General features: G+C 41.6%; 1 long non-coding RNA gene across 1 annotated transcript; it reads left to right on the forward strand.

Annotated features, from left to right (window-relative positions):
* Positions 1-10,304: 10,304 nt before the first annotated feature.
* On the forward strand, positions 10,305-12,334 carry LOC136425655 (uncharacterized). The gene is made up of 2 exons (XR_010754101.1): positions 10,305-10,647; positions 11,352-12,334. It is a non-coding gene; the product is annotated as an uncharacterized lncRNA (long non-coding RNA).
* The last annotated feature ends 208 nt before the right edge of the window (positions 12,335-12,542 follow it).

Genomic DNA, 12,542 nt, shown 5'->3' on the forward strand with positions numbered 1-12,542 from the left:
CCAAAATTGCATGTAGGGGTGTTTAATTTCTCAAGTCCTCATTTTGGGATAGGAAAACTGCTTCAAACACAACGGCTTGGTTAGGAGCAATTGCAGACCCAGTAAGACTTTGGCAGCCAGAGGTAGCTTATGTGTGCGCCCTTTATGGGAGGACGGGGGGTGGGCGACCGTTATTTGATGCCTTCTGTTTTCTAAAGCCTCTGGCAAACTTGTGCGTATATACAAGTCCGCATGAGTTGCGTATTAACATGTTTTTGGTTTAGATTAAGTTTGCAGCCGAATAAGTGATTTCTTAGGTTCGATCACCAGGCTGCACAAAGTAGAAAACAACTCTTTCCCCGCAAACCTTACTTAACACACTTGAATATACGCACAAGTGTGATAGGACCCTACCAAAAGGTTCTCACTAGTCGTAAGCGGGAATCTCACTCCTGCGACCTATTGGCGACCTTGCTGCGATCGAAACTGGATTTGTGTTACCGTTGGCTCATCAATGTGTTTATCAATTAATTGCAAGACACACAAGTATGACTGAAAGGCAACAAAACACACAGAGCATTAAAAGATTTGTTTCTTATCGATGAACTTAATTGAGCTGTCAAATCGCCGGGCCACAGTTTCAGTGATATTCCCTCTTTAGCCTTGTCACTCACTCACTCACTCACTCACATGACCTCAGTGTATCCATGTAAAGGGGGAAGGAGGTAGGCAGACCTATCTCCACCGTCCCGGATTAACGACGCCTTGGAAAAGAATGCTCCTTTAAGCGTGAATCTCACTGAACTGCCTCGCTGCGACCTTAATCAGATTGGTTACCATTGACTTTACAATATCATGCAAAATGTACAAGTAGTTATGACTGAAAGAAAGAAAAAAGTGTAAAAAGATTCGTATGTTTATCAATGAAATTTTTTCAGTACTCTGGGCCCCAGCAAGGTGGCAGTTTCAGTAAGATCCCCGCTTTAGCCTTTCAAACAGACATTCTGAGAGGGTTTGTGGAAAAAGCTGGCTACCTACCAGGCCTGTCTACCACATCAGGCTTCTCAGATACCCCATTCATATCTAGACGTTAGAAACTCCTCCAATAATTGTAAAATCCCATTGTCATCCCATACTACTACACCATATTGTATAAGATAGACGGATTAGCCTAATAGAATGTTATCTATGTACCAGTGAATGCCATACTTTTTACCTTGTACAATTGTTGTGCAATAAAGTTATTATTATCCCCACAAACGTGAAAGTTTCTGGGGCCTGGTAGGGGCCAGCTTTTTCCACAAACCCATTCTGAGACTCCCCTATTCTGACCTTTGACATAAGGCTAACAAGTGACCACTCAAAGAATGACACAGAGACTCTCGTAGGTCAGGGGTTACATTTCTGACCCCTGACCTCTGCTGCTGATGACCCCTGCTGCTGATGATCCCTGCTGCTGATGACCTCTGCCCTCCATCAAAGCCACCGTGCAGTGGAAGACACCTGTCCTGGAACCCCCCGTCACACCTGTCCTGGAGTCACCTGTCCTAGCTGTTGGCAGTCTTAGGTTTTCCTTACCATGTTGCACAGGTAACTGGACATAGTACCAAAATTGACCCTTAGGCCACACCAACGCAATTTCTTGGTTAACTGATTTTTTTATTTTAGCACGAGGACATCATTAGAACAGAAGGCCGGGGTGAAAACTTGCACCTGACCCTGTTCACTCCCTGAAACTGTGTGCACCAAAGTAGAGACTTTCCTCTGAGATTCTGTTTTCATGTTCATTTTCCAATTTTTTAAAATTCCAAGAAATTAAATTGGTGTGGCCATCCCCTGAAATCGATACCATACAGATATACAGATACAGACTGATCTCCATTTTACTCGGGTTATTTTGGCAACACAAAATACATTTCTTAACAATACAAAAGTTATAATGGATTGCAAGAAACATCGTGCTTCAGACTATGCGGATGTAAAATGTGACGTCACATATTTTAATTCATGACCAAAAAGGTTTAAATATCTAATCTTGACATGAGAGCTTAAATGCATGACAAACAAATTTTAGTATTTTAAGAGTATTGACAAAAGCACAATGTGAAATAGAATAAAGTACCATGTCCAGCCCTGTGCTCCAATGCTGTTACAGTAAAGTGTCCTGTTTTATGGTTTGGATCATACCCGCAGCATGGAGAAAAAACAAGCACATCTGCCAGAATATGGAATTGCCTGGACGATTTCCTGAATCCACAGACTACACAAACTACTCTTAGACTACCTGAATATAGTTTTTAAGATCATTCAAACTTTTAAAACCTTTTTGGTGCTTCCAAAACTGAAAAAATGGCTTGATATCAATAGACTTAAGGATCCTCCTATTGGATGTTGTTGTTTTGAATCCCTGGGTTACACATTATGGCCTAAGAGAGAATGCTAAGGAAAGTCGTTAGAATCAACCATCTTGACAATTTAAGTAAATGTTCAACATTAAGTTTCAATCAAGAGAAGCTGCACTCAGTCTAATGACTAACAAGACTAACAGCCCGAGATTATACCCGAGGTCCCATCAGGGATGTGGGTCATATTTCATTTTTCTTTAATTACTGTTACAGTAACGAGAACAGGCTAAGCAGTCATTTTGCAGGCTTAAAGCCTGGCCAGCTTCTGGAGAAGCCAAAGCTATGAATTCAATAAATCAATCAGTTGTTAATTTGTACTAAATATGTATCAGTCTGAGGGAACTGTCTTTTATATCTCAGCACTGTAAATCACTAGTATCTTTAGACCATATATCTGCCTCCAAACGAAGCTTACATCGTAAGTTGGTATCTGCCTTCAAACAAAGCTATAAATGATAAACATTTTATTTTTATTTTTTTTACCACATTTGGGGAAGGATTGACCCAACAGGTGACTATCATCACCTTTTCAAGATGTCAACCAAGACCAAACTGTAAGGTTTGAACCATCGCACACCGGGGCATGCCCCTACTCTTTTTCAAAAGGTGTGGTGGGTTCATTAACGTACGCGAGGTGTGGCTCTCCCCAAACACGGGACCTCCATTTAACGTCCTATCCGAGGGACCTCCCTAACCGAAGCTAGGTACTCATTTACACCTGAGTGAAGTGAGGAAATTTATGTTAAGTGCCTTTCCCATGGGCACAACGTCCGGGCGCATGTCCAGACATGTCTGGAGGCAGGCCGGGTTTGAACTCGGGTTCCCTTGTTTGACGACCGAATGTTCTAGCCGTTACGCCACACGATGCCACTTATCTTGAGTCGGTATCTGCCTTCAAACAAAGCTAACACTTTAAGTCAGTATCTGCCTTCAAACAAAGCTTACATTTTAAGATGGTATCTGCCTTTACATCTATTTAGATAGTTGAATCCGTCTGAGGTAATCAGTGCAGTTGGTCTGCTGTGCGGCTGTGAATCATAGTGACAAGTGGTTTCGCTCCACCACGGCTACTCCGCACTCGCCGCAAGACTAACAGCCAAAACCCTACATGGCACAATTATATATACATTAAGTGCCTGAATAACGACCTCACGATAAGGGCCACACATTAGGCCCCCATCCTCAAGCTAATCACTAAAGCTAAAGTCCTATGCCGACTGTACGCCACACCCCTGAAAGCACCAGTGAAAGCACCCCTGTACGGCAACCAGGGAGTCGTCCTCATCCCACCATGGACGATCCGCTCAGGTGCCACACGCAAACCGAGAGGGTTCCCTTTCCCCGAGCAGTTTTCAGCGGTCACAATGGTCCAAAACTGCTGCTTCAAAGAGGAATAGGATCCCTGGTCCCCCGTTAGCTCGCATGCTTAGGTGACCGACAGTGGTGCACAAGCAGACGACAACCGCACGGCGGACGAGCCGAAGCCGCCCAGTGTAACGATCGCCTTCACACGTTCCCACAAGCCACATTGCTGTGCGATCCGCCACTACAGCCCCACCACCTCGACACTCCCCGGTACAGTGAGGCCGTGAGCTACAACTATTTCAATGCATTCATAACAAGAGTTCTACGACCTCATACCTTCGCGAAATGATTTTGACCTTTATGACTGACGTATTAGGAGTGTTTTTCATCAATCAAAAATCATACCAGTTGATCCTCCTCACCCAAATAACATAAGTTGTCCAAACCTCCTTGTTATGATTATGAGCTTAACAAAGAAGGTTATGCTAACATTTTTCATCAATAATGCAAATAAGCTCCTTATTAGCATAATTTGATTCAATGGTGTTCACATTCACACAACTTCTAAATGCAACAAGTATGAAATTGCCGTTATTTACTAGTATGGAATGATAGTAGTTTCTCATGAATTATGCAAATTAGGCCTACATTTGCATAATTTCTATCTATTGACATTCCTCTCTTCCTCAGTTACAAATGTCACATATTTGAATAGTCATATCATGGAACACAGCAGGTTTTTAAAATTGCCTCATTAATTATAATCTGATTTGCATAATTATCATCCAATCATACAAAGCATCACATAAGCTATCTACATACCAAAAATCATGACCATCCATCAAGCCCATCTCGAGTTATATTATTTTCTCATTGATTATGTAAATGAGGTTCTCATTTGCATAGCTGATATCTATTAATATTTCTCTCTTCCTCAGTTACATATGTCACATGTTTGCGAGTCCTATCATGGAAATTGATGAATGTATAAACTTTCCTCATTAATTATGCAAATTAGTTACTGATTTGCATAATAAGTATCCAATCATGTACATCATCGCTCAAGCTATGTACATGCAAAAAATCATGACCTTCCATCAAGCCCTTCTTGAGTTATTCCCTTTCAAAGTCTGAAGCAAAACCTACCCCTGCAGTTCCAAAAAAGTTGCTAGGGGGCCCAAGCCTATACCACTTACTCTCTGCCCAACGAGCTATCTACCACTTAAAAATCAGTTCCATAGCATGTCCACAACACGAGATATCATAACATGAAGTTCCGCTGCAGTACCGTAACAAGCCGATAGGGGGCCCAAAATCTAATCATTTTCAGGTTTCATCGAGACCTACCAACATACCAAATACCAAGACAATCCTTCCAAGAATTCTCGACTTATCGTGTTCACTAACAGACACACAGACATGCTCGGTATTCCCATGCTGTGGCACTGCATTAATGACTGTTCTTACTCATATAAGGCCGTGTATATCCAACTTTGGTCAAAATTTGTATGTTTCAGTCTTTTAATTGGTGTAAGGAGATATCTTTGTGGTTTGGTTTCACATGCTCCGAGTGGACTCTTCCAGGCTGGGAGTAGGTCAAAGTTGACGATTGTTTTCGTCTGTCAGCTGTTACGAGAGAACGAGCTGGTCAACTGTCTATTTTCTTTGCATGATTCTAAAGTAGACAGATGTGGCTTTCTGGTGCATAAGAATTTTTGGGGCTTGCAATTAAGGTGAATCCTTTTCTGAGCCCTTGTTTTAGTGCTTTAAAGCATTACTGCATGGGCAAGCCTATCTCTTGTATCTGCCCTACAGCTGGCTGATAGCCAATTTGTCCCTGGCAGCTGCAGTACATGTAACTGACAGTTTCCTGCCTGCCTCATGACCCCTCATGACCCCTCATGACCAACTTTGCCCCCAATCTACCCGTATCAATATCCCCGTCGCAACCAGAACGCATAGTAAAGCATACAATTGAACACATTTTTACACTTTTCTCGTTAATTATGCAAAACACTTCGCCCAAAATCTAATCATCTTGAGATTTGCCACATACACACCGACACACCAACTACGACAACAAACCATCCAGGCGTTCTCGACTTATTCTGTTCACTAACAGACACACAGACAAGCACCGTCGCATAACCTTCTCGACGAAACCATTCGTCGCGAAGGTAATAATACCCTAACGGAGTGTACCAGTGAGGACGTCGTGATGGAAGGCTAACCGCTGAGGCGCCCATTAGGGTGTAGCCGACCCACGTGTGACAAGGGGACCATGCCGCAGCCAGCAAATCAGTCCGGTACCGCCTGCCGCGGAGGGCAAGCCCTCCCGACCCGTGGGGTACCATCCACAGACTGCCTGGGTTATTGTGACCACCACTGCCCTCGGCGCGATGAGTCAGGGTTCAACACAAGGTATCACACGGGACAGACTTTTCATTGACTGGCGAACGATAATAATGTGGGCTATCGGAGATCCGGTATCGCCCGCAGATGCTGGGACCCATTAACTTCCACTGCCTTCAAGACGTAGTCTTGGACACCCCGGCGGTTTCCGGAAGGCCTGACCCGAAGTCACCCTGCCTGTGGAACTGTCGCCCGTATTATCGTTCCGATTGCACGTACCACACCAAGGACCACACCAAGCCAGTACTAGAACTCGCTGTCCCGCGGACTCTCACCATCTAACAGGGGTTAAACGCACAGTATGCTAACAACAGCCTAACCGTCTATCCAGTTTTGGAGCACCACTTATTTCCGGGCGCTCACTGATGGCCAAAGCACAGCAAGCTACCGCACCTGTTACCGCTGACTGATTCTTTCTAATTGGGTACCTGCCCAAATTAAATGGAACAACACATCAATGATTTTACTTGGGTACCTGCCCAAACCAGGTGAAACAACACCTACATGACTTTAATTGGGTACCTGCCCAAACCAGGTGTAACAACACCTACATGAATTTAATTGGGTACCTGCCCAAACAACAACACTTCCATGACCTTAATTGGGTACCTGCCCGACAAGGCTAGGGAGGTAGAGGGAGCCTATCCCCTGCACTCTGGTAGAGATCCAGCCCTGCACTCTGGTAGAGATCCAGCCCATCACCAACAATAGAGCACACATTACCTAATACTAATAATAACTTTATTGCCAGTTCATGCCCGAAGGCAAATTGCAGACAAACAAGTACACACTCGAAAAAGTTATCTAGCTAGTCTACTGTGAAAGTTAGTGATACTAACTACTGCATGCCCACAGTGCGCCTACACTTACATATACAAATGATCCTCCCTAATGATAATGACATCACATTGCCTACCTGTTTGGGTGAGCTAAAACAGACAGAAATGTCAGACCACCCTTCATAGGCTCCCCTAGTACTAGTGCAGCCATACACCCCCCCCCCCTCGTACTGGCAGGTACCAACTTAAGATGTTACAGAACCAATGATGATTATAAACCAACTTATTATCACAGTAAGATGATGCAATGTTTAAACTCACAATTTTGAAACTATTAGGATCGTAAAACTATTGGTAAGGAATTCACATATAGCTTATATATCAGCATACACTGAAGTTTGCTGTCCAAGTTGGAACTTTGTTGAAATAACCGTAGGTATCTATAGGTACATGTGAAATCAAATCGAAGTCCACAACATGGATTTTTATTATGAGACCAGCTGAAATACATGTACATACATTGAATAATTTATTCATAAATTCTTCAGGGCACAATGTCGTAAACTTTAATGTCCATTCACTTTATTTCACATCTTTATTAATGATTGTTGCATATGACAATTTCGTGGCGAAAATCATCAGAATTCGAATCACTGCGTTGAAAACAAAAATGACTTCACACAAACTTGCAGTTCATCATAGAGGTTTACAGCAGGCCGTCTGTTGTGCAAGCTAGCTAGTGTTGAGTAAAGTGTATGTTGACTTATTTGCCTGCTCTACACAAGGAAGAGCTGAGAAAAAAAAATTGGTATAGACTCATTGTTTGTTCCCCTTGTATTTTTTTTGTTTTCAAAAAAATAATGTTTGAGGTCTAAATAGGTTTGATTGAAACTAAAACAACCTTCATGGCACAGTTTCCTTCAAATTACCTCATGACTCATACAGATCGTTTTCTCCCTACGAACATCTTAAGTTACTACTTTCAATTGTGGTAATAAAACAAGTTAACAAAGAAGAGTATAACAAGAAGCTAGATAGTACAGAACACAAAATGTCTCTATTACAATACATAGTCTTTTCCACAAACATGCTAATCAACTTACTGAGTAGTAAAACCGTAAGGGGGAAGAAACAGAGAAGATCAGACAAGTAACCAGTGCAGGGATCCAACCTCCTGGGTTATAACACCAGGAACGAACCAGACTGCAAACGTTGCATCGGCAAATGAGAGAAAAATCATAAGAAAAAGATAGTGTAGTCCTGGAAAATACCTACCTCCGTGGAGGGGGCTCTGAAGACTCAAACGCAGATCGTACACCGTATTCGTGTCCACAAAACGTGCTAGCGATCAGAACAATAGAGACAGTAACTATATCTATTACTGTACATCAACATTGGAACATTTTTGGGGTGTGCTCTCTTTCCATAGTATGTGCAAACTACACCACCATGCCTCGGAGCTTTGCTCTGACGTTCCCCTCGCCGGCACTATGTATTTAAGCCCCCATTTGGGAATAAGGAGCCCTGGTGTTGTTGCAAGCCAAATGTCGGCTATTCAAAGCCCACACCAGCATCATAGTCCTGTAAACAAGGCATATAATTTGGGTGTCCGCTCAGTCCAGACTTCGTCCATGCAGGACTCGGTGGTGTACAATATTCCAATCTGTTTGCACTTTCGGCCCTTAATAATGGCCCGTTGGGAGGATCATTGTCACAATCCCACACATGGTAATAACCCCTGCGTTTGTGTAAATGCACAGCAATAGATATGATCACTCTACTCTACGGTTCTAAACTCTAGCAATGTTGCACGGACAAGAAAACGGCGTACAATTTGAATACGACTCGACAGAACCACCCGCAACGAAGGCAAGTATCTTATAGGACTGCACAGTCTTCCGCCTATGATTTTCCTTTCCGAATCTGTCAAGGCAATGTTTGCAGTCAGGGTCCATCCCGGTACTGTAACCCAGGAGACTGAATCCCCTGCACTGGTCACGTGACCGACATTTTCTGTTTTCTTCCACCTTACGATTGAACTCCTCAGCAAGTTGATTAGCATGTTTGTGGAAAAGACTATGTATTGTAATAGAGACATTTTGTGTTCTGTACTATCTAGCTTCTCGTTATACTCTTCTTTGTTAACTTGTTTTATAACCACAATTGAAAATAGTAACTTAAGATGTTCGTAGGGAGAAAACGATCTGTATGAGTCATGAGGTAATTTGAAGGAAACTGTGTCATTAAGGTTGTGTTAGTATCAATCAAACCTATTTATACCTCAAACATTATTTTTTTGAAAACAAAAAAAAATACAAGCGGGACAAGCAATGAGTCTTTACCAATTTTTCTAAGCTCTTCCTTGTGTAGAGTAGCCAAATACCAAAATCACTATACATCATAAAGAAGGCATCTTGTATCCTCTACTTTCTAACTTTTCCTTATACTCTTCTTCGTTTAGCTGATTTTGTAACCACAATCAAAACAGGTAACGGAAGCCTTTAAGTGGATGGCGAAAGGCCTGTATGTGGTAAATCGAAGAGAAACCAGATTGACATGGAAGTTGTTTTTAGAAAAGCTGTTTTGACCTAACTTTGAATTCTACCACAGAATCTCCATTCAACTAGAAATGTAAGTCCAAAATGTGATTGAATTTGAGAGTATCTTACTTTCAGATATACCATCGTTTTCTCAAACTTCATCAGACAAATGAAATGTCGAAGGATTTTTTTAGTTTCTTTTAACAATGACTGCTGAGACATATAGATGTATATGTAGATGTGATGCTGTGTTAAAGATCAATGTCAAAGGTCAGCGAATGCGTGTTTTGCAATGTTGAGACCCTGCCTCTGGACCAAGAGGTCAGTGGTTCGAATCCCCGCTGTTGTCGCTCATCGTGCAAGGGTTGCAGGCTTCAGGAAGGGATGTTGAAATAATTTACTTCTTCAGCATGAATATGAATATCATAAAAGTATGTACATATAACACATTTATCATGATGAAAGAAGCCGACGCCTCGGTGTGCACACAACTTTTTTTTTTGCTATGGTACGATGCATTAGAATGTGCAACGTTTCTCGTAGCCTCTTAAGTGTAAAATAAAAGTCTGCAAAGACAGTTTGTACATGTATATTCTTTATTATCTGGCAATCGTCACATACATTTCTAAAATTTCTGAACTGGTCTTTGTTTTGTCAAGACCTACCCACATACCAAATATCAAAAATCACAACTTCTTGAGATATGGGTTGAAACGGTACTGCTGCATGAGCGCATTCAGATTATCAAAGAACTATATATAGAAGCTTTAAATCGAATTACATGTCTGCTTTGTACGGAGTTACTGTATATAAGCTACGAAGCAGAAACAGTGTCAAAAAGATCGTATACGTTTTTTGAAATGGAATAGGTATGTAATTTAGAATGGAATATGTGTTTTTGAAATGGAATAGGTATGTAATTTAGAATGGAATATGTGTTCTTCAAATCGAATATACATGTGGTGCTATTATTTTTGAAAGTTGGTATTGTTTTAAAATCTGGTACTATACGATTCCAAAATACCATACGATTTCTGTTTGCTATATCATTTCTGTTTGCTATATCATTTCTATTTGCTATATCATTTCGGTTTGCTATGTCATTTCTGTTTGCTATATCATTTCTGTTTGTACTCCGGAAATGACGCGTTCCGCTCCGGAAGTAGGGTAGGGCATACATCGGACAAGTTCGTGGTCTCCCACGATGTTGCCGGCCATTTGCTCCGGGTAAGTTGTGTTCGTCTTTGGCGAAATACGCCGATATTTACGCACGCCACGTGTTGTCAGTGTCGCTGTGGACACTTGGACTTAATATCGGCCAGTTACGGTTGGTAGTGACCGTCATTTTGTCGACAATCGCCAACATTGACTCGGGAACTTTACGTCTGACAGTGTGGGGGAGGGGGGCGTGTTTTCGTGTACCAATATATAACGTTAGATTTCCACCGGCGAATCTTTACGAAAAGAGGAGATTAAATATGGAAATTATGGGTAGAAAGTCAACACAAGTTCTGCTGCTTCTTCGGACAATTTTTAATTAGGCTTGATTACCCTCAACTTTGGGGTTGGTAAGCTTGCCGCAAACCGGGCGTTTTGTGTATTTACGACAGAAGGGTAAAAGGGCGAGTCCAGAATGGATGTGTCAAATTAGGGCGTCAAATTAAGGTCGCACAACACAGTACGCAGACTTTGTGTGGATAAAATAGTGCTAAAAATCATTGTAAAATTCTTCTAAATTCTAGAATAAATACCAGTGATTGGCAACTTGGGCTACATGTTATGCTATTATCATGCCCTATTCTTATACCTACCAATTTTAGACTAGCTCCTTAGTCTAGTTGCCATACATTGTACCTGTTATGATTGTCAAGCAATAAAATGTTATGTTCTGTGTATAATAATAAGTTGCATTTCATGTATTTTCTTCTCAGAGTTCCCAGAAAAGATGTTGTGTCTGCACTGTGGGGCGTGCGGCACACAGGACGCTGAACTTTACCATTGACTTTCTAGAAGAGCAGGGCACAGTCGACTTGCCTGAGTCCAGCACACGTTGAGAATACCAACAGGGCTGCCATACGGGGAGTTCTGTAGAAGGCTTGTCAGCCATTATTTTCTAATCCTAAAACATTGGTCACTTGAAAACTGAACAGATTTGAAGGTGATGTTGGAAAACTTGGAAACCTGCTTTTTGGCACAAGACTTAAGTAATTTGAGAGACCATGTTTATCTCAACATAACAGATCCTTTTATTTAGTCATAGTAGTGTATATTGTTATATAGATATTCACCTTTCAAAACTGCACCGACCATGGTCTATTTACAGTTTTGGGGGGAGTCTGTACAGGCAGACCAAGTTGTATGGGTACTGTCCATGCCTAGTGTAACAGAGGACTTTGTGTGGTTTGTGGTGCCTCCATCTAGACTGAATGAGCCTCGTCACGCTGTTAGAATCACATCAAGAGAGTTCACACCCAGCTTGGCAGTACAATTAGTGTTTGTGTGACAGCTTTTTACAAACCAGTGAATGACATTCAAGTCAGCATGAAGGTCATGTCAAATTTTGACTGTGGTGATGAGGAATACTGAAGTTTATGTTGAGAAAATGGTGTACATGTATATGCAGTATTAAATAGAATATGTGTCTGAACTTGAGAGATTAGAATAGGTCATCTTTTTTCTAAAGGAAAAGTCCATTTCAACAAAAGTTTAGTGGGAGCACTGAAAGACATCATGATTCAGTCTGAAACTGTGGCAATGTAGTTTTTTATTGTAAGAATAATATCACTAGACCATGGTCGACATTCACCTCATATAGAAAGGGGGATTTCTGTCCATTCTATATATATACATTATTCTATATTCATGTATATGTATATGCATACACTTATATCAAAATAAACATTGTAATGTAGAACTTTCCGTGTCAATTTTCTACTTGTGCCTGACATGTTTTTCTTAGTATACTGCAGTCAACATTGCAACACTATGTAGCTGTCAATAGTTCTACTCATGTAGCATACACCGCAGTCAACGCTACAACACTTTGTAGCTTTTAATACTTAACCAGTCATTCCGACACACCTTCCACACAGGTGTAAGGCCCCACCCCACATGGCCACTGC

The sequence above is a fragment of the Branchiostoma lanceolatum genome, chromosome 19, assembly GCF_035083965.1.
Source record: "Branchiostoma lanceolatum isolate klBraLanc5 chromosome 19, klBraLanc5.hap2, whole genome shotgun sequence".
Taxonomy (NCBI): domain Eukaryota; kingdom Metazoa; phylum Chordata; class Leptocardii; order Amphioxiformes; family Branchiostomatidae; genus Branchiostoma; species Branchiostoma lanceolatum.